Source organism: Thalassophryne amazonica, chromosome 6 (assembly GCF_902500255.1).
Source record: "Thalassophryne amazonica chromosome 6, fThaAma1.1, whole genome shotgun sequence".
NCBI classification, from domain to species: Eukaryota; Metazoa; Chordata; class Actinopteri; order Batrachoidiformes; family Batrachoididae; genus Thalassophryne; species Thalassophryne amazonica.
This window is the reverse complement of record NC_047108.1, coordinates 735548-757759: the sequence shown is the minus strand read 5'-3', so window position 1 is coordinate 757759 and position 22212 is coordinate 735548. Positions and strand designations below refer to the sequence as shown.

Below are 22212 nucleotides of genomic sequence, written 5' to 3'. Positions count from 1 at the left end.
CAACTCGCCTGTGTTCAGGCCCCGCCCTCCCCGGAGTAATACATGTGCAAAGTTTATAAAATCTCACATATACTCACACCAAGTGTGTCCTTCATTTTGCTTGAAGAGTCAGAGCCTAAAAATAGAGCCTTTGTCTGTATTTTGGACATGTTTATGGATTATCAAAAGGATTATCGCCTTGTGTGTGTGTGTGAAGAGACGGATGAGTGTTTGGTTGAATTTCCCTCTGGCTGATTGTGAATACGTACATGTGCATAATTTTGTGCTCACATATTTGTGAGGATAATATTATTGCAGTCCTTTTTCTGTGTGCCTAACCCTTCTGTCAGAGGGTAAATATTGCCATCTATGCTTTAATTGGGGCATGTGCAGTGTTCTCTGACAGACTGACGTTATAGACATATTTAGAATAGAGCCTTTATTGTCATTGTATATACATATAGAGATACAATGAAATGTGTCCTCTGCATTTAACCCATCCTCACTAAGGTTAGACACAATTCCACCACTAGGAGCAGTGTGCAGCCACAGTCCGGCACCTGGGGACCAACTCCAGATGCAGAGACACTGCCTTGGTCAGGACAATAGAATGGAACAGACCCAAAATAAGCATATCTTTGATGGTGGGAGGAAACTGCAGTGCCCGGAGGAAACCCACACAGACACGTGGAGAACATGCTAACTCCACACAGAAAGGGCGGGAAGCCATCCCACAACCTTCTTGCTGTGAGGCAACAGTGCTAACCACTAAGCCACCCAGCCACCCATATACTTTATGCCCCAGTATACAACACCAAAAACCCCCTGAAATTATAATTGGATCTGTAAAAGTGAAAATGGCGGTTAAATCCTAAGGTAAATGTTATTTACTAAATAAATACATTGCTGTGAAAACATTGCCCCTCTCTTGCTCTTTTAAAAACAGAAAGTGTCTGCACACCAGTATTTTTTATTTATTTTATTTTTGTGGGTCCAAGACCCAAAGGGGCAAACACCCATGTTGTTATTGTAATGGGGCTTTCACACCGGAGGTGTCGGGCATCGGTCTCATTGAGATGCGTCGCTTTATTGACACGGCAGAAGCGTTGCATCAAAAACCATACTAAAGCGACGCTTCTGCAGGGAGTGCGCATTGCCGCTCGTCGACAGGCTGCTGCAGTCAAAGGTCAACCCAATCCAACTTTTGCCGTTCTGAGCTGTGACATATAGTGGGGTAAAAAAGCATTTAGTCAGCCCCTGATTGTGCAAGTTCTCCTACTTAGAAAGATGAGAGAGGTCTGTAATTTTCATCATAGGTACACTTCAATGAGAGACAAAATGAGAAAGAAAAATCCAGGAAATCACATTGTAGGATTTTTAAAGAATTTATTTGTAAATTATGGTGGAAAATAAGTATTTGGTCGATAACAAAAGTTCAACTTAATACTTTGTAACATAATCTTTGTTGGTAATGACAGAGGTTAAACATTTCCTGTAAGTCTTCATCAGGTTTGCACACACTGTAGCTGGTATTTTGGTCCATTCCTCCATGCAGATCTCCTCTAGAGCAGTGATGTTTTGGGGCTGTCGCTGGGCAACACGGACTTTCAACTCCCTCAACAAATTTTCTATGGGGTTGAGGTCTGGAGACTGGCTTGGCCACTCCAGGACCTTGAAATGTTTTTTTACAGAGCCACTCCTTCGTTGCCCGAGCGGTGTGTTTGGGATCATTGTCATGCTGGAAGACCCAGCCACGTTGCATCCTCAATGCTCTCACTGATGGAAGGAGGTTTTGGCTTAAAATCTCATGATACATGGCCACGTTCATTCTTCCCTTAACCCGGATCAGTCGTCCTGTCCCCTTTGCAGAAAAACAGCCCCAAAGCATGATGTTTCCACCCCCATGCTTCACAGTAGATATGGTGTTCTTGGGATGCAACTCAGCATTCTTCTTCCTCCAAACACAGAGTTGAGTTTTTACCAAAAAGTTCTATTTTGGTTTCATCTGACCACATGATATTCTCCCAATCCTCTTCTGGATCATCCATATGCTCTCTGTAGAGGTGGGCGGATCAATACTAATATCGATAATATCGATACCAACGCTGATATTGATATTGAACGAGCCTCGTGTTAAAACGATAGATACTCAAGCTTATTTCTCTCCTGCACGCACTGACTGCTGCGCACGCAGATTCATCAAAGTCTACTCTCTGTCTGTAAGAGCAGCGCTCTTTCTGTCTTTATTTAATTTTCACTTAATGTTTTTATTTTGTTTAAACCCAGAAGTGCACTGAAGGGAGGAAATTGCTTATTCTTTGTATCATTTTCTTGTATTGTTCAACTTGGAACAAAAAAAGAACAAGTTTGAAACTGTTCACAATATTTGTTGTGATGTGTTTGTTTTTCTCTGTTGTGGTTTGTCAGCTCTCTAACCTCAGAAGATTGTTTTAATTTGCTTTAAGTTCTATTTTTTTACACTCTTTATTTAAGAAACAACGTAGAGAAGTGCACTGAGGGGAAGAAATTCCTTATTTTTTGTATATTTTATTGCATTGTTCGACTTGAAAAACAGAATAAGTTTGAAGCTATTTACAGAATTTGTTGTGGTGTGTTAATTTTGTTGTATTGTGGTTTGTCAGCCCTCTAACTCAGGAGATTTTGTTTTAAGTTGTGTTGAGTGATATTTTTTAAACAAAAATGTTGATTGTGATAATAAAGTATGTTGTTGTCACGTACAATGTTTGGCAAAATTCTTTCCTAGGTCTTTTAGATCCTTTGGCTCTATAAAGCTCTATAAAGCTTAAATATGAAAAAGTATCGGTATTGGTATCGATATAGGCGATACTGGGCCTGTATTTACTTGGTATCGGATCAGTACCAAAATTCCCAGTATCGCCCACCTCTAGCTCTCTGGCAAACTTCAGACGGGCCTGGACATGTACTGTCTTAAGCAGGGGGACACGCCTCGCACTGCAGGATTTGAGTCCCTCTCTGCGTAATGTGTAGCCTTTGTTACTTTGGTCCCAGCTCTCTGCAGGTCATTCATCAGGTCCCTCCGTGTAGTTCTGGGATTTTTGTTCACCGTTCTTGTGATCATTTTGACCCCACGGGATGATATTATCAGTGGTCTTGTATGTCTTCCATTTTCTTACAGTTGCTCCCACAGTTGATTTATTCACACCAGCCTGTTTGCTGATTGTAGATTCACTCTTCCCAGCCTGGTGCACATCTACAATTTTCTTCCTGATGTCCTTCGACAGCTCTTTGGTCTTGGCCATGGTTGAGTTTGGAGTCTGACTGTTTGAGGCTGTGGACAGGTGTCTTTTATACAAATAATGAGTTCCAACATGTGCCATTAATACAGGTAACAGGTGGAGGACAGAAGAGCTTCTTAACTCTCTGGGGTCCGAGGGCATTTTTTGGACTGTTCACTCGCCTGGCATAAATGTTTTATTATTGCTGTTAACAGCTCTCCCTGCATCCCACAATCACGTTTTATGTCTCTTTTTTTCAGCACAACCTGTACTTTTAGAATATATATGCTATAGTGGTGTTTTATAAATGTAATAAAGGTTTACAATCAGAAATAAGAAAGGAAAAAGTAAAGCAGAAAATAATTTTCCACACACATTTATTCAAAACATACAGTAAACTATAATAAACAACTGTTTTAACACTTTATAAAGGCAATTTGGGCTATTGTGTGAAAGACTGTACAACAAAAAGGTTCAAACAAACACAAATGCATATTTTGAACAATATATACAAAATGGTCTATGCATTTTGTTTGCCTTCATCTCAAAGCAATCTGCTATTACACAAAGGTCACATCACAAACTTCTACTTCTACTGTGGTTTGGAATGTTCTGTCTTGCTCTGAAAGCAGCTTTGACACTTTGGCCCATTTACACTCTGAGGAGTGGCCCCTCCCCCTTGCTCCATTGATATGGTAAACAGTGCTTTATGCCGAAGTGAGAGAGCTTGCCACAGGCTTATGCAATAACATTCACAAGTAATGAGGAGTGGAGCAACTTTAAAACTACCACACTTTGTTTGAGCATGCGAGATTGTCATCAGAGGCTCTCCGTCTGTTCTGTCTGCTTACTTTCACTGATCGCTGTGCATAATGGCGCCTGGCGCATTGGAGCAAGTAGCCAGATGGCTATTCAAACGGGCCAACTAGTAACATATCACTGCTCAAAGCGATCTTTGGTTTATCACATGAGGTAAATCTGTCCTACGATTGGATTTTAGAAAACCATGTGACGGTGACCAAATTCTGATTGGACACTCACATTGCACACGTTATCACCCAGTTTCTATAAGGAGTACAAAGATGGCCGACGGCTGGCTCGAAAGTCCACGGAGTTAACTTTCTATCTCATATCATTAAAAAGTTATTAATATTTTAGTAAAGCTTGGTCTCAGCCTTCATATACGACGGCGTCGGCCCCAGAGGGTTAAAGAAGAAGTTACAGCCACAAATCTTGCTTGTTTGTGGGTGACCAAATACTTATTTTCCACCATAATTTACAAATAAATTCTTTAACAATCCTACAATGTGATTTCCTGGATTTATTTTTCTCATTTTGTCTCTCATAGTTGAAGTGTACCTATGATGAAAATTACAGACCTCTCTCATCTTTCTAATTCAGAGAAATCGCACAATCAGAGCCTGACTAAACACTTTTTTGCCCCACTGTAGCTTTACGTTGTCCAATAGAAACGAGGCATTAGGAAAAAACATGGAAGACTACAGTGCAGAAACCACTGATCTGTATAAATCACTGTGTTACATGCAGATCAGTGGCAGAAACGTGTCACAGAATGGCTCATTTATACACAGCAGTTTTCTGAAGAAAATCCTTGCAAATGTTTTTTTTTTTTTTTTTTTTTTTACCTCAAAATGAATTTCTGATTACTGTAAAAAAAAGTTTAGAAAACTTGTAATTAAAATTGTAAAAAATGCAAGATTCTTCAGAATCCTTTTTTTCATCTGTAAATTAAAACCATAACTTATTTCAGAATAGGTGATTTCTTGTTTAACATAAGGAGCCTTGGACATTTATTTTTAGACAAATAAAATATCATGGAAATGTGTACATAATCTGGTTGATTATTCATATCTCATTTCAACCAGAAAAAACAGAAATTGTAAATAAATAGAATTTTTTATTATAAATGCAGCAGGAGATAATTTATCAATGACTGCAGTGTGATTGTTTTTTTTATTATGTTTTTTCAATTTCCATCTTTATGAAGACATGAGGAACAGTAAAAATAAACAAAAGACAACAACCAAAAACAGCAAACTGCCAGACCAGAGACAACGAAGTAGTATAAACATACAACTGACGAGATCTATATCAAATTTACACAGTCAAACTTTTATCCATGAGCAATAATCTGGCATTGAGCCAGGAAAGGTCCCCATATTGCAGCATGTCTGTGTTGTCTGTCCGTATTGTCCAGGCGAAGACATTCCATCTGTATCGCTGAGGCCATTTCTCTGAGCCAATTTTCAAAACTTGGAGGGTTGGTGGATTTCCAGGTCATCAGGATAAGTTTTTTGGCAACTACCATTCCGAGTTGTAATGCGGACCATAAATCAGTTGTGCATCCCAAGCTGATAGAACATCCGAATATTGCAATATGGTGATCTGGTTTAATATCTCTGGAATAACATTTAGAAAACCAATTAAATATTGCAGACCAAAACCCAAATACTCTGGGGCAAAACCAAAACAGATGTGCTAGTTTTCCTTCAACAGAAGGACATTTATCACATTAAATCAAATCAAATCAATTTTTTTTATATAGCGCCAAATCACAACAAACAGTTGCCCCAAGGCGCTTTATATTGTAAGGCAAAGCTATACAATAATTACAGAAAAACCCCAACGGTTAAAACGACCCCCTATGACCGAGCACTTGGCGACAGTGGGAAGGAAAAAACTCCCTTTTAACAGGAAGAAACCTCCAGCAGAACCAGGCTCAGGGAGGGGCAGTCTTCTGCTGGGACTGGTTGGGGCTGAGGGAGAGAACCAGGAAAAAGACATGCTGTGGAAGAGAGCAGAGATCAGTCACTAATGATTAAATGCAGAGTGGTGCATACAGAGCAAAAAGAGAAAGAAACACTCAGTGCATCATGGGAACCCCCCAGCAGTCTAAGTCTATAGCAGCATAACTAAGGGATGGTTCAGGGTCACCTGATCCAGCCCTAACTATAAGCTTTAGCAAAAAGGAAAGTTTTAAGCCTAATCTTAAAAGTAGAGAGGGTGTCTGTCTCCCTGATCTGAATTGGGAGCTGGTTCCACAGGAGAGGAGCCTGAAAGCTGAAGGCTCTGCCTCCCATTCTACTCTTACAAACCCTAGGAACTACAAGTAAGCCTGCAGTCTGAGAGCGAAGCGCTCTATTGGGGTGATATGGTACTATGACGTCCCTAACATAAGATGGGACCTGATTATTCAAAACCTTATAAGTAAGAAGAAGAATTTTAAATTCTATTCTGGAATTAACAGGGAGCCAATGAAGAGAAGCTAATATGGGTGAAATATGCTCTCTCCTTCTAGTCCCCGTCAGTACTCTAGCTGCAGCATTTTGAATTAACTGAAGGCTTTTCAGGGGACTTGTAGGACAACCTGATAATAATGAATTACAATAGTCCAGCCTAGAGGAAATAAATGCATGAATTAGCTTTTCAGCATCGCTCTGAGACAAGACCTTTCTAATTTTAGAGATATTGAGCAAATGCAAAAAAAAAGCAGTCCTACATATTTGCTTGATATGCGCATTGAAGGACATATCTTGATCAAAAATGACTCCAAGATTTCTCACAGTATTACTGGAGGACAGGGTAATGCCATCCAGAGTAAGGATCTGGTTAGACACCATGTTTCTAAGATTTGTGGGCCCAAGTACAATAACTTCAGTTTTATCTGAAGTTAAAAGCAGGACATTAGAGGTCATCCATGTCTTTATGTCTGAAAGACATTTCTGCAGTTTAACTAATTGGTGTGTGTCCTCTGGCTTCATGGATAGATAAAGCTGGGTATCATCTGCGTAACAATGAAAATTTAAGCAATGCTTTCTAATAATACTGCCTAAGGGAAGCATGTATAAAGTGAATAAAATCGGTCCTAGCACAGAACCTTGTGGAACTCCATAATTAACCTTAGTCCATGAAGAAGACTCCCCATTTATATGAACAAATTGTAATCTATTAGATAAATATGATTCAAACCACTGCAGCGCAGTGCCTTTAATACCTATGGCATGCTCTAATCTCTGTAATAAAATTTTATGGTCAACAATATCAGAAGAGAGAAAGATTCTAACCAAATACCAGCTTGACTGAAAGCAGCCGAACATAAAGATATGTCTTTGGGATGGTTATGAGTATTTTTTTCTCTAATAGTTAAAATTTTATTAGCAAAGAAAGTCATGAAGTCATTACTAGTTAAAGTTAAAGGAATACTCGGCTCAATAGAGCTCTGACTCTTTGTCAGCCTGGCTACAGTGCTGAAAAGAAACCTGGGGTTGTTCTTATTTTCTTCAATTAGTGATGAATAGTAAGATGTCCTAGTTTTACGAAGGGCTTTTTTATAGAGCAACAGACTCTTTTTCCAGGCTAAATGAAGGTCTTCTAAATTAGTGAGACACCATTTCCTCTCCAGCTTACGGGTTATCTGCTTTAAGATGCGAGTTTGTGGGTTATACCACGGAGTCAGGCACTTCTGATTTAAGGCTCTCTTTTTCAGAGGAGCTACAGCATCCAAAGTTGTGTTCAATGAGGATGTAAAGCTATTGATGAGATAATGTATCTCACTCACAGAGTTTAGGTAGCCACTCTGCACTGTGTTGGTATATGGCATTGAAGAACATAACAAAGAAGGAATCATATCCTTAAACCTAGTTACAGCGCTTTCAGATAGACGTCTAGTGTAATGAAACTTATTCCCCACTGCTGGGTAGTCCATCAGAGTAAATGTAAATGTTAAGAAATGATCAGACAATGGGGTTTTCAGGGAATACTGTTAAGTCTTCAATTTCTATGCCATATGTCAGAACAAGATCGAAAGTGTGGTTAAAGTGGTGGGTGGACTCATTTACATTTTGAGCGAAGCCAACTGAGTCTAATAATAGATTAAATGCAGTGTTGAGGCTGTCATTCTCAGCATCTGTGTGGATGTTAAAATCGCCCACTATAATTATCTTATCTGAGCTAAGCACTAAGTCAGACAAAAGGTCTGAAAAATCACAAAGAAACTCACAGTAACGACCAGGTGGACGATAGATAATAACAAATATGTATTAAGAAGATGCATTGGGAAACATTTTGCTTAGTTTTGTCTTTGAATAATATAATCTGTGAATTACTTTGTACTGGATAAGTCTATAGCGACTGTTAATGGAACAGGAGTGAACATTTGACATGGCTTCATCCCATAGTTCATATGGTACTTCTGAATTGAGATCTTTAGCCCAGGATACACGCAGATGTTCAGTGGAAACATGAATGATAAAACTATCAACAAACCTGGAAATCAAATGTTTGGAGTTGGGACAAAGCCTTAGATTCTCATAAAATGAATGTGTGTTTGGAATAACTTCAAAGTCTTTAAATGTTTGTTTCATATAGTGCCTAATTTGTAGACAGCGAAAGAAATGTGAATTTGGAATATTGTACTTATGATGTAGTTGGGCAAATGACGGAAAATGACCATCTATATACAGGTCGGCAAAAGATGAAATGCCCTTCTCTCTCCAAATGTTGAATGCAGCATCCATCTGCCGAGGTTTAAAGAGAGAATTGTTGCAAATCTGAGCATAGATACAGTCTTTAGGGAGTTGATTTCCCATTTTAATCTGATGCAAGATACGCACAGAATGTCTTAAAACAAAGTTTTGCTGGTTCAAATTTTCCAGTGTGAGACTTGAAAATAAAATTGTATGTAGTAAAATGTTATTAGCCTCGGGAGCCTCAAGTTGTAACCAAGAGGGGACGGCACCTCACCCCTCTCGGTTGATAGAGCTCCCTTGTTTCCAATAGGTGAGGGCCCTGGAGTTGGCGGCCCAATAATAATGTTTAAAGATTGGGAGACCAAGGCCTCCTTTATCCGTTGATTTATAGAGATGAGCTTTAGATATCCTATGAGATTTAAGTCCCCAGACAAAGGGCAGGATAATAGAGTCCATTTTTTTTAAAAAGGATGCACTATGATAAATGGGCAAGTTCTGAAACAAGTATAAGAATCTTGGTAGAGTAACCATTTTAATTGCATTGACTCGTCCTATCATAGTTAGTGGTAAGATTCTCCAGGCCTCAATATTTCTTTTAAGCTTTTCCATTGAATCAGAAAAATTGTCTTAAATAGATTTTGGGGATCTTTAGTTCATTTTAACCCCAGGTAATTGAAATGATTTACTACACTAAAAGGAACAGATTCTAGAAATACTTTAGGCAGTTTATCCCCAAGAGGCATAAGCTCACTCTTTCCCCAATTTATAATATACCCAAATATATGACCTAATGAGTTGACATAGTCCAAAAGGATAGAAATAGACATTTTTGGATCAGATAAACAAATAAGCAGATCATCTACATAGAGAGTTACACGAGTCTCAATATCGCCCAACTTAATACCTTTAATATTGGGATGTTCGCGAATCCCTATGGCCAATGGTTCCAGTGCAATGTTGAAAAGCAGGGGGGACAGCAGATCACCCTGCCTCACTCCTCTTCCCAGAGAAAATTGTTTAGACTTGTTTCCATTAGTAAGAATTGAGGATCTGGGATCGGTGTACAAGATCTTGACCCACTGAATAAAAGTATTACCTAGACCAAATTTTTCAAGCGCTCTGAGAAGATAGGGCCATTCTACGGTATCAAAGGCACCATCAGTTTTATTTTTATCTGAATACAGGATGTTCAGGATCCGCCGAACATTGCAAAATGAATATCTACTGGGGATAAACCCTGTTTGATCGGGATGTAAAATATGCTCTATGCATTTTCCTAATCTTGTTGCTAAAATTTTTGTAATTATTTTTAGATCATAATTTAATAGAGCGATGAGTCTATAGCTGCTCAGGTCAGCGTCATCCTTTCCCCTCTTCAACAGGACACAAACATTTGCCTCGCAAAGAGATGATGGCAATAGCTTATTGGCAAAAGTGTGACATATCATTCTTAATAACAGCGGAACCAACTTGCTTCCAAAGGCCTTATAAAACTCTGGGCCAAACCCATCAGGCCCAGGAGCCTTTCCAGAAAGAAATGACTTTATGGCCTCCAACAGTTCACTAGAAGTAAAATCTGAGTACAAATAGTCCCGCGTGGTAGCTTTTAGATGTGGAAAATGAAGAGAGGAAAGAAATGCTTCAATATCTTCCTTTGTAGCATTAGTTTTTGATGAATAAATGTCGAAATAAAAGTCTCTAAAGCAGTCATTAATATCCTGTAAATCTGTCACAAATGATCCAGAACTAGATCTAACTTTATAGATGAAGCGTTTTGCTTGCTCACCTTTTAATTGTCTTGATAATAATTTATGAGGTTTTTCGCCCAATTCAAAGTTTTTTTGTTTTAATTTTAACATAATTCTGCTGACTTGTTCTCCCAGTAACGCATTATATTCATATTGTAGCTTAAGGATGTTGTTGTAATCTGCCTGCAGTTTAGAAAGTTGATAACTTTGATGTGCAGCTTTTATCTCTCCCTCAATTTCTTTGTCTGCCATATTTTACCTTATTGCGTCTCGCCTCAAAAGATATTATTTGTCCTCTAATGTAGACTTTAAGAGTGTTGAATCGTTGACCTCACCATTATCGTTAGTCTTGAGAAATGGAGAAATCTGGTCATTGATATATGTGTGGAAGGCTGGCTCTGCAAGCAACAGAGAGTTAAAACGCCAGCTATAGATTTGCTTAGGAAAATTCAGTTGAAGGTTAATACTAACTGGACTGTGATCGGAGATAATTACCTCCGTCAAGGAGGTTATGTTTTCGGTAGCGTTTGTTTGTTTGTCTGTCTGTTTGTCAGCAGGATAACTCAAAAAGTTTTGAACGGATTTTGATGAAATTTTGTGGAGTGGTTGGAAATGAAAAGAGGAACAAGTGAATAAATTTTAGTGGTGATCCGGATCACGATCCGGATCCAGGAATTTTTTAAAGGATTCTTCACCATTGCGGGATAGGGGGAATTTTGACATTCTAGTTTCTAACTCCACAAAAACAAGGCAGAAAGGCTTGAAAAAAATTAGGGTGTAACATAGTCAAATGTTCTATCAAACAACAAAGTTTGGTGATGATCGGATCCAGATGCCGGATCTGGTGATCCAGAATATGCAAACATATAGGGAAAATAGAAAATGTGTCAGTGTGAGGTGACAAATGAAGCTAGAGATGCACAACTAACACCAAATTGTAGCTGAATCTGTACAGATTCAGTAAGGTGTCATCAGATTTGATATAGCTTCAAATGTTATGGAGCTAGATCCAGAAGAAAACCGCCATTACCAAAAAATCATTTTTATACAATAACGTTTGAACTAATAAAGACATAAAAGTGATTAGTGGTATGTTTTCATGGTCAAGGATATCAAATATAAAAGAAAGAAAAGTGTATGTATCATAGTTTTGGTTGTAACACTGAATTGTTGAATAGATCACTGTGCCAAGAAGGGAATCTCTTTAGTGACCCTATGGCCTTATGTAGCACATGTAACCCTTAAAAAAATAGTTCTATTTCAGAATTTACTGTTATTTATTTAGAGAAGTGTTTCATAAATGTTAAAATTCATGTATTTGCAGTTTAGTTGAATAATAAATTGAATTTTGTCTCTTATTTGTTTTTGTCTATAAGCACATGCAATATCAATATCAGTGCTCAGATGACAGTAGCTTCTGGGAAAGGTGCAAGTTGCAATAAACTGTGATGCCAAGCACTAAAGATGCATGCTATCCAGTCACAGCAGATGAAACTTTTTTTTTCTACTGAACAAACATCATTGTTAGACTTTTTTTTAGGTTCAGTGATTCCACGGCGTGTAGATGTTATGGTGTCAGTGACCCCATGGCCTTGGCGGAGGTTTGCACTCTCTGAGTGCTTCTAGTTATGTTATGGTATTTACTACATGAAATATTAGAAATGAGTCTGGAATCAGCCAAGAAGTAATCTATGCGTGTGTATGACTTATGGACATGGGAATGGAATGAATAATTGTGCACAGTTGGATGCTGTAACCTCCAAATGTCCACAACATTCTTTGATTTTATTAAGTTATTGAGCGTTTGTACTGAGAGAATGTGAGGTGGAGGGGCTCTTGAAAGTCTATCCAAATAGGGGTCCAAATAACAGTTGAAATCTCCTCCGATAAGCAGATTGTAATTGTCATCATCTGGTATTATATCAAATACTTTACGAAAAAAGGCTGTATCATCTGAATTTGGTCCATATAAATTGACTAGGGTCACTGGAAAACGATTGATGTGCCCCTTTACAATAATAAAACGACCATTAGGATCTGTTACACGAGACTGAAAGTTAAAAGGTACAGATTGGCTACACCTCTTGCTTTGGATGTGAATGGGGAGTGATACACTTGAGAAATCCAATTAGCTCTGAGTTTTTATGTTGTGTGGCATTAACATGCGTTTCTTGCAAGAAAACAATATCTGCCTTTAATAGGAGCAAAAACCTTTCCCCATTTAATAGGGTTGCCCAATCCACTGACATTCCATGTCACCAGGGACAATGAATTAGTTGGATTGTTCATGTATGTTGACTGAACATAATATAAAACAGAGTACAGTTGCAGTTTTTAAACACGTCTGGCAGTTGAAAATACACGAACATGAGAAGAACAAACAAAAAATGAAATATGCACACTGAACATGTGTGTGTATGAACCACATACCCGCCCGTAGCTTCCCCAAATGAAGCTGAGCCACCTTCATACTAACCTGAGGCCACTGGCCAAACAAAAACTCAGCTGAATAGCCTGATCTATTTTATGGCGCTCCTGAGAGGCACAGAAAATGACATTTTGCCTTCATTAAAGCATCAGCTTGGTTACTTTTGTTAACGTTGTTGTCCTCTGTCTACTTTAGTTCTTTGTCCATGAAGCATTTTGCTTCAGCAGGACTGCCAAACACTTTTACCTGCTCTTGATGATGTACGTGAAGCCGAGGAGGGAAGCGGAGATAATGCTGAATGTTTCTCCCTCAGCGCACGTAGCACTTCCTTAAAACTCCGCCGTTTCTCCATTACCTCAGATGTATAGTCGGGAAAGATGAAAATACGCTTTCCACCATATTCCAGGGAGCGTTGTTGGCATATCCGAAGAACAATCGCGATGAGGGTGCGAGGTTTAGAGCCTTCTGCTGGAGAGAGCGATGTGCCTTGTCAGTCACCACTGGCTTGTCAAAGTTCTCCGCTCCGAGTCATTTGGAAATCAAGTGGGATACAAAATCGGTCGGTCTCCCCTTTTCTTCTCCTTCACCAGTGCTAACTATTTTAATGTTATTGCGTCTAGATCGCCCCTCTAGATCAGAAAGCTTAGAGCGGAGAGATTTGTTTTCCTGCCGCAACTCATCCATCGCTATTTCCAGATTCTGGGTGCGTTGCGCGTGGTCTGCAGCCTGGTTTTCCATATTGTACATTTTCTCGATTAGTTCCAGTTGGCCGGAGACGAGACCCTGGATTTTCTGTTCGAAGTCATCAAAACAGACATTGGTAGAGCGAAGGATGCTCGTTTCAGTTTTCTTCCACATAAGAGGGAGCTCCTCGTCGTTATCACTGAGCTGACTTTTAAGTTGCTAGCTGTAGCACTAGCATTACCATTAGCGCCTTCCTTCTGGCGTGCACTTACCACATGTTTACTGGACATTCCGTTAGAGCACAGGTGTCAAACTGATTCCAGAAAGGGCCAAGAGGGTGCAGGTTTTCTTTGTAACCACCCACTCCACCAGGTGATTTCACTGATTAACATCACTTTGAGCAGATGGAATCAGTTAATCAGTGAAATCACCTGGTGGAGTGGGTGGTTACAAAGAAAACCTGCACCCTCTTGGCCCTTTCTGGAATCAGTTTGACACCTATGCGTTAGAGTGTGGTTATGGTTAAAGTATCGAGGAGATAAACAATGATCAAAACAATGTGGCGAGGTAAGAACTCAGGCAAATAGAGCTTTTGTAGAGTTTAAGCTAAGTGCCTCGAGGAGCTCCGAAAAAACACGTCTACTCTCTAGCCATCTCAGTAGCACCCCCCCTGCAGTGTGATTAATGTGACATAAACCTCATGATGAAATCATTTTTTAATTTAGTCATTTCAACATTTAATTGTATCCTCGTTGACAATGTGATGCTTTGAATGTTGCAATCAGGACAGAGCAATTTCTAAAATATGAATTTACTATTCTAGTGATTGTGAATGTTTTAAAATTGTGCACAATCAGGGCAGGGCTTCGTCTACCTGTGCAAATGTCTCAGGACTTTTAACCAGATGGTTTCTTCTGCAGCTTTGACCTCTGATGGCGTTTTTAAAGACACTTTTCCTCCCATTTTGAAGAGAAAAGATGTTTTCTTCCGACCAGACTTCAGGTTTTGGTGTTCAGCTCATCACTGGAAGTTTTTGAAGTGCTTCTGCACAGCAAATATAACTGATTGTGGGACAAATAAAAAAGATATCTTAAAATATAAAGAAACACTGTTGTGTGGGCCGCTGAAGAGGAGGTACTGCTGGCCCACCACCACAAGATGGCGCCCTGCTTGAAGTGCGGGCTTCAAGCACGAGAGGGCATCGGAGCAACCAGGAGTGACAGCTGTCACTCATCATCCGTACCAGCTGTCACTCATCCACTACTCATCACCACCACCATAAAGGCCGGACTGCAACTCCACCTCCCCGCCGAGAAATCAGCTACCATCCAGGTAACTTTCTCTGCTGACTCAAATCATTGAGTGATAACCTGAACTTCTTTTGCAGCCGTTATCCTGTGGTGTTCTGCCTTATCTGTGGGATTGGCGTTTGGTGTGATCAGCGACGGCTTCGCAACACACCCCAAACCAAGATAAGTGATTAAACAGGAGCTGCACGAGTGTGTGATTGGAGGTGGAGGTTCTCCCTCCTTTACTGAACACTGACTGTGGGAGTACTGAGTGTGCGAACTCACACTCATCAGGACTGTCTCTGTTCTCTGCCAGCAGTACCGGGTCTGACTGCTGAAGACAGCGGCCACCTGGGGCGCAGGGCTTGGTGGCTCCGGTGTTCTTCAGCTCCGTTGGTGGTGGAAGCTGTGTGGGATCCAGCTCTTCTCTCGCCAGGCGTCTTCTATCGTCGAGCCTGCCCACACGTCACCTGGTGTATGATTGACAGTCCACCATATTGTTTTTGTCTGTACGTCGTTGTGCGATTCACAGCATTAAATTGTTACTTTTGGCTTATCCATTGTCCGTTCATTACCGCCCCCTGTTGTGGGTCCGTGTCACGTCACTTTCACAACACACTAAACAGTTAAAAATAATAATAAGAAAAAAAAAGTTATTTAAAGTTAAGTTTCTATGGTCTCACAATTAACAAAAACACTGCAGCTTTATTTGGTTTAAAAAATTGTTTACAAGTTAAATGTTCACCTCATTCTAGTGTGATTCTGCAGCTAAAAGGCTAAGCTAACTTTAGCCATATTAAACCTTCAGAAGTGCATGTCACAATTTATTTTTAAGTTATTCTCACCTCAGACAAGTAGAAGTAGTAAGCTCCGTTGCTTTGACTGGTTGTTTTTATATATATCCAAAAGTGAGGGATTTCAGACTGAGTGGGTCTGTTCCATCACCCCGGCTACCTGCCTCGCTCTGCCCAGGGAAGAGGCCTGAACCCCGGCTTTGTTTTAAAAAGTGACCTAAACTTTTTAAAGGTTCAGTCAAAGTTTGTAGCTGTGCCTCAGAAAAGCACCTTTGGGAGTTGCACTCAAATCTTTTTGCAATGTAAATTACAATGACAATAAAGGCGATTTTGATTCTGGCTTCTTCTGCTGCTGCTTAATGGAGCGTGTTCAACAACTGAATGATCCCTCACTGCCACCAAGAGGTGGGAAGCTGCATTGCAATCCTGTGGCCCTCATGGCCCACAGGTGCAGAACTGAAAGTTTTTCACAGCTCAGTAGTTGACACTCGTGTCCCAATGATGGGCCGTGGCCCCATGATTGAGAATAACTGCCCTAGAGCAAGGACGCAGGCACCAGTTGTGAGGAAAAACTCCCTATGATGATACTGAGGAAGAAACCTCAAGCAGCCCAAACTCAATGGGGTGACACACTCCTTAGGCCATTTTAACAATTACAAGGTTTTGTTTTACAAAGCTGAAGAAACTGAAAATAGGAAGGTATCAGCACCACAGGCAGGTGTCATCCAGCATTCCTCACACCGTCAGTGTGCCTGTCCCATGTGGTGTCGTTCGTACCTCGGACAGAGAGAAAAAGAGCAGAATCCGTCGGCCAGAAAAAACACTAAACCTAAGGTATAATTCATCAAGCAGGAAGTCAACAGGAAAACAGAGAAATTACTAAGGTGATCACTGGCCAATAAGCTTCACTAACAGACGCTGATGATGGTGTGATCTTTGTGTAATCAGTAAACCTTTACTCATCAACAAAAGCACCAAAGTCACTGGTTTCCACAACCCTACCCAACACCCAGTCCATGCAAGCATTGAACAGTGAAGGAGCCAGAACACACTCCTGATGAATGCCGGTTTTCACTGGAAAAACTGAGTTTCAGTCTGTGCTCTGCACAGCACTCGCAGTATTTGTGTATAGGCTGGCTTATGATGTCCAGTAGCTTCTTGGGGATCCTACAAATTCTCAGGATGCCACAAAGAGCAATCCAGTTAACGGAATCAAAAATGTTTTGCGAAAATCAAAATAGGCTGCAAACAATGACTACTCATACTCACACTTGCTTTCTATGAGTACCTGCAAGGCCAAAATGTGATCAACAGTTAACTTCTTGGCTGTGAAGCCAGACTGTTCCTGTCACTGAGCAGCAAGTAGCTGAAACTGAATCCTATTAAGAATGAACCTTACATAAATATAAATACTAGATATAAATAAATAAATGCAGAGATATGAAAATATTACTGTATTTTTATTTTTGGTGCCCCATGCCCTGAGATATTGAGTTCAGTCTGATTTCATCTGCTGCTTTGAAATGGTCAGATTTGATAGCCTGCCATAGCCAGAGCCATTTTGCCTTTCTATTGAAACAAATGGGGGAAAACAGATTTTTTTGCAGTTCAAAGTTGATTTTTTTTGTCGACTTTGACGGTAAACACATTGAAATAGTGAACGTGTGTTTTGGAGGTCGTGAAGTTTATCAATTTATTACTTGTAGATTTCCCAAGGACAAGAATTTTGAGGGGGAAAGTGGGAGCGTTTTTTATTTTATTATTTTTTTTTAATTTAATTTTATTTTATTTTTGAGTGTCTCCCGGAACATCTCCAGAAATGCAACTGAGCACATTGTGGGAAATGAGCTTCAAAAACGGATCTACACAAGGATGCTGCCTTTCCATTCATGTGGCCAGCAGAACGCTAACAAAGTCTGTTGCCTCTCCTGAAAGCGTGGAACCGGCTGTGTTTGTGGATTGTGTCGCTGTCGCAATGTGCTACGTGCACAGCTGGTGATTCTAGCAGAAGCTGCATCTGTGTTTTAAGTGTGACCGCAGAGAATCTGAGAGAAAGTGACAGCAAGTGACGACAGTGGATGGTCATTTGGAGAGCCGTGATGTGGACACAGGAATCCGGGCTCTCCTACATCTGTGTGTGTGTGTGTGTTTACTGTGAACGGGCAAATGATGAACAATATTCTACATGGCTTTGTGTGTGAGCAGAGGAGGAGTAAATTCAGTAATGCGCCTTTTAGGGCATGTATTTGTGTTTAGAACTGATTTGTGATTATTCAGTCTTATTTGGACTTTTTTTTTTCTTCTCTCCAAACACCGCGGTTTACAAAGGAGGTGGCGATATAAATACGGTCATTGGCAAAATGCAAGAATTTGACTTGAAAGCCAAATTAAAGCCATTTTATTGTCTGAGACAAAAAGGAACCTGGATTGCCCGTGTCCACTGACATAAGTCATGAAGTAAGCATGAAGTGGACTGTAACTGGCCACAGGTTGACCTTCAGGCAGGTAAAAGTCACCACCCCAAGGTCACATCAAGATTCTGGATCAAAATGTCTGTTGAGCTTTTTTTGTCAGATGCACTCTGGTTATATTATTTTTCTCAACTATATCAGCACCCACACAAGTTAAAGACTTGAAAGAAATGATTTAAAATCTGGTATACGAGGTCTGTCTAAAAAGTATCAGACCTTTTTATTTTTTTCAAAAACCTTATGGATTTGAATCACGTGTGCTTGCATGAGCCAACCTTGAACCTTCGTGCGCATGCGTGAGTTTTTTCACGCCTGTCGGTTGCGTCATTCGCCTGTGAGTAGGCTTTGAGTGAGCACTGGTCCAGCTCCCTCGTTGGATTTTCATTGCGAGGAAAATGTCTGAGCGATTGGAGCAGCGCTGAATCTAATTTTTCCAGAAAATGTGAGAGACAGCCAGATGGAAACCATTCGGAAAATTCAGACAGCTTCCGGTGGCTTTTCAGTCGAGTGAGTATCCGAGGAATTTTGTAAGAGCTGGACATGTCACAACATGTCCTGTGAGACTTCCAACTTCCGCACGTCTTTCATTACAAAATCTCCTGTAACAGTGGAATGCGCCGAAAAAGTGCTGATGTCCACCTCTTCTGCAATTTCTCTGGTAGTCAAACGACGTCCCGGATCAACACAGCGTTCACTTTGGAAATGATCTGGTCGTTTCAGCCTGTCGATGGCCGCTCGGAGCGCGGCGCACCCTCCGCCATTGTGCGCCGTCTTTAAACCGGTTGTAACACTCCTTAATCTGTGTCGATGCCCATAGGATCGTCACCGAAAGCCGTCTCAATCTTCCGAATGGTTTCCACCTGGCTGCCTCTCACAGTTTCTGGAAAAATTTGATGCAGCAAAGCTCCTAATCATTCAGACATTTTCCTCGCAATGAAAATCCAACGAGGGGGGAGGACCAGTGCTCACACAAAGCCTGCTCACAGGCGAATGATGCAACCGACGGGCGTGAAAAAAATCACGCATGTGCATGAAGGTTCAAGGCTGGCTCATGCAAGCACACATGATTCAAATCCATATGGTTTTTGAAAAAAATACAAAGGTCTGATACTTTTTGGACAGACCTCGTATGATTTTATTTAAAAATAGCGTTGACTTTAATGAGATACGCACTTTAAATGTCAAATTCTTTTTCACTAAAAAAGAGGATGACTGCATTGTCTGGTGAGAGGGTATTAATAATAGCAAAAACTTTATTTTTATAGTGCTTTCAGGATAAATGAGGGAAAATGTGTTCCTTTTTCTGAAGCTCTGTGGACTGTCACACAATTGTGTTGAAATGGTTGTGTTTTGAAGCATTTGATACAATTAAATGTGGCGACATCTGCTGGCCAATGTTTAACATAGCACTTGCATGGAACCATGAAACAGTAAGCATCCGTTATGTATGTTACATTTAATAAAGGTTCTATGTGCATCTTGAAAAACACTGGTCAATAATTTTTTTTTTCTTGCGTGGACTTGAGAACTGATTTAGGGTCATTTTGGGGTGCTGAATCCAAATCTGAGCTCAGATTTCCTCTTACATCGCATTTTTTTGCCATCTGCATGTTCCTTATTGATGGATTACGCAAAGTGGCTCATTTGCTCATGAGTTTGACACCACTAGTCATGCACAAAACTAAGAAAAAAATAGCTTTTCTATGGTGCCTCACCTGTGATGTGCATAATGCTCCACATTGTATTTTATCAATATATCTAACTTATTTAGTATTTATACATGTAGCGAAATTCTAAATCGCCTCACACCGGGGGATCAATAACACTAGCGCAAGGAGTGAGGAGAAGAATGTGTTTTAGGATATGTTAATAATATCACTTGTGGATAATTTTACCTCAAATAATGGGGGCACCATGTATGACTGAATGATATTCTAAGTAAGGATTAAACAACGAGAAGCCGTGCAACCACCCCCAAGAATTCTGGGTACTATAGTTTTTTCTGCCTTTTTTTTTTGTCTGATTTTATAATAAATCAGTGTCCACTTCTTAAATTCCCGCTTAAAACCAAGCAAGTCCTGTATTACAAAACTCTTGTACACAATTTTTTTGTAAATAGCACTAGACCACAATCATATAATAAAAAGCACACATTTGATAAACTTTCTACAATCTATGATCAGAACAAAAGGTACAGGATATATAAATTCCATGTGTGAGGTTAAATGATCACATGTTCCTGTCTTTTCTTTTCCTTTTTAATCTTGTTACAACAAACGATACTACGACTTTTTAAATTTAGTCTTCAACTTTATAACACGACACGAATTGGGCACATGTCCTTTCCCAATTCACCAAAAGGGGTCACTCTTGTTCCATGTACTGGAAGAGGCTGGTTTTGGATTTCATCATCAAACATGAAATCCGCCAATCTGAGGTCGATTTTGACCAGAAAAACTGTGTTGTGATCTCGAAGTTGATAGCAGTTCTTCTGTGATATGAACTTATTGGAATTTTGCTGTAAAGACAGAGTTCTGGGACTTTGGGGAAAAGTATGTCTTTCTGGGGTCTGTGTTTTTAGATGAAAAAGGAGGTGCTGGCTATCTGGCTTTGGAAGCTGATAAGGACCCAAACCCTTAACAAGGAATGCACTTAAATCCTGTTAGTGGTGGGGGTTTATGACACCTGGCCTTTTGACACCAAGATATATTCCAGACCTTGAGCTGTGCTGGGTTCTTCTTTGAAGAATACTTTATGACCTTTTGCTTAAAGCAAACTTAGGAGGTTGAAAATTGAAGACAGACTTCTCGCTGCATATATATATATATATATATATATATACGAGGTCTGTTAGAAAAGTATCGGCCCCTTTTATTTTTTTCAAAAACCATATGGATTTGAATCACGTGTGATTGCATCAGCCAAGCTTGAACCTTTGTGCGCATGCGTGAGTTTTTTCACACCTGTCGGTTGCGTCATTCGCCTGTGAGCAGGCTTTGAGTGAGGAGTGGTCCACCCCACTCGTCGTTAAGGAAATGGCGGAATGATTTGGAGCTTTTCTGTATCAATTTTTTCTTGAAACTGTGAGAAACCTACAGGTGGACACCATTCAGAAAATTAATATGGCTTTCAGGGATGATTTTATGGGGATTACACAGATTAAGGAGTGCTCCAGCCGGTTTAAAGACCGCGCACAGCATCTGAGAGCGCGGCAGGCTCAAACCCCACTGAAACAACCAGATCATTTCCAACGTGAAGGCTTTGTTGATCCGGGACGTCGTCTGACTTTCACAAAAAGGCAGAAGGCGTGGACATCAGCACTTTTTCGGCACATTCTACTGTTACAGGAGTTTTTTTTCATGGAAAAAGAAGCGGATGAATGCGCCACCGTGCCGCTCATGGTGTTTTCTCTCTCTCTCTCTCTCTCTCTCTCTCTCTCTCTCGGTAATTATTTATTTTTTCACATTGAGTTTTGGAGCTTTGCCCGAACCATAAGCTCATGTGGTCTGTGAAATCTTGAGGATGTTCTTTTTTCTCTTTCTTTCTCTCTCTTATTGCACATTTCATTTGCACTTTTTATTACTGTGATTTATTCAGTGTTTCGTGTATATTTATACATGCCGTACAGAGTGCAGCTTAAACTGAATTCAAAGCAAAGAATTTGCCTCGAAGATTTTTTGTAATCGAATTATTCACATTACTCGGTTAATCGTTTCAGCCCTACTTAAACAGAGTTTTGGAGGGCATTCTTTCCCCCCCCCGTCTGCATATATATACTCAACAAAAATATAAACGCAACACTTTTGGTTTTGCTCCCATTTTGTATGAGATGAACTCAAAGATCTAAAACTTTTTCCACATACACAATATCACCATTTCCCTCAAATATTGTTCACAAACCAGTCGAAATCTGTGATAATGAGCACTTCTCCTTTGCTGAGATAATCCATCCCACCTCACAGGTGTGCCATATCAGGATGCTGATTAGACACCATGATTAGTGCACAGGTGTGCCTTAGACTGCCCACAATAAAAGGCCACTCTGAAAGGTGCAGTTTTGTTTTATTGGGGGG

At 40.1% G+C, this 22212-nt stretch overlaps 1 protein-coding gene across 1 annotated transcript in view; it reads left to right on the top strand.

The window, feature by feature from the left end:
- The window catches only part of LOC117513126 (1-phosphatidylinositol 4,5-bisphosphate phosphodiesterase eta-2-like), a 667318-nt gene that overhangs the window by 285389 nt on the left and 359717 nt on the right, over window positions 1-22212 (top strand). The window lies entirely within an intron of this gene.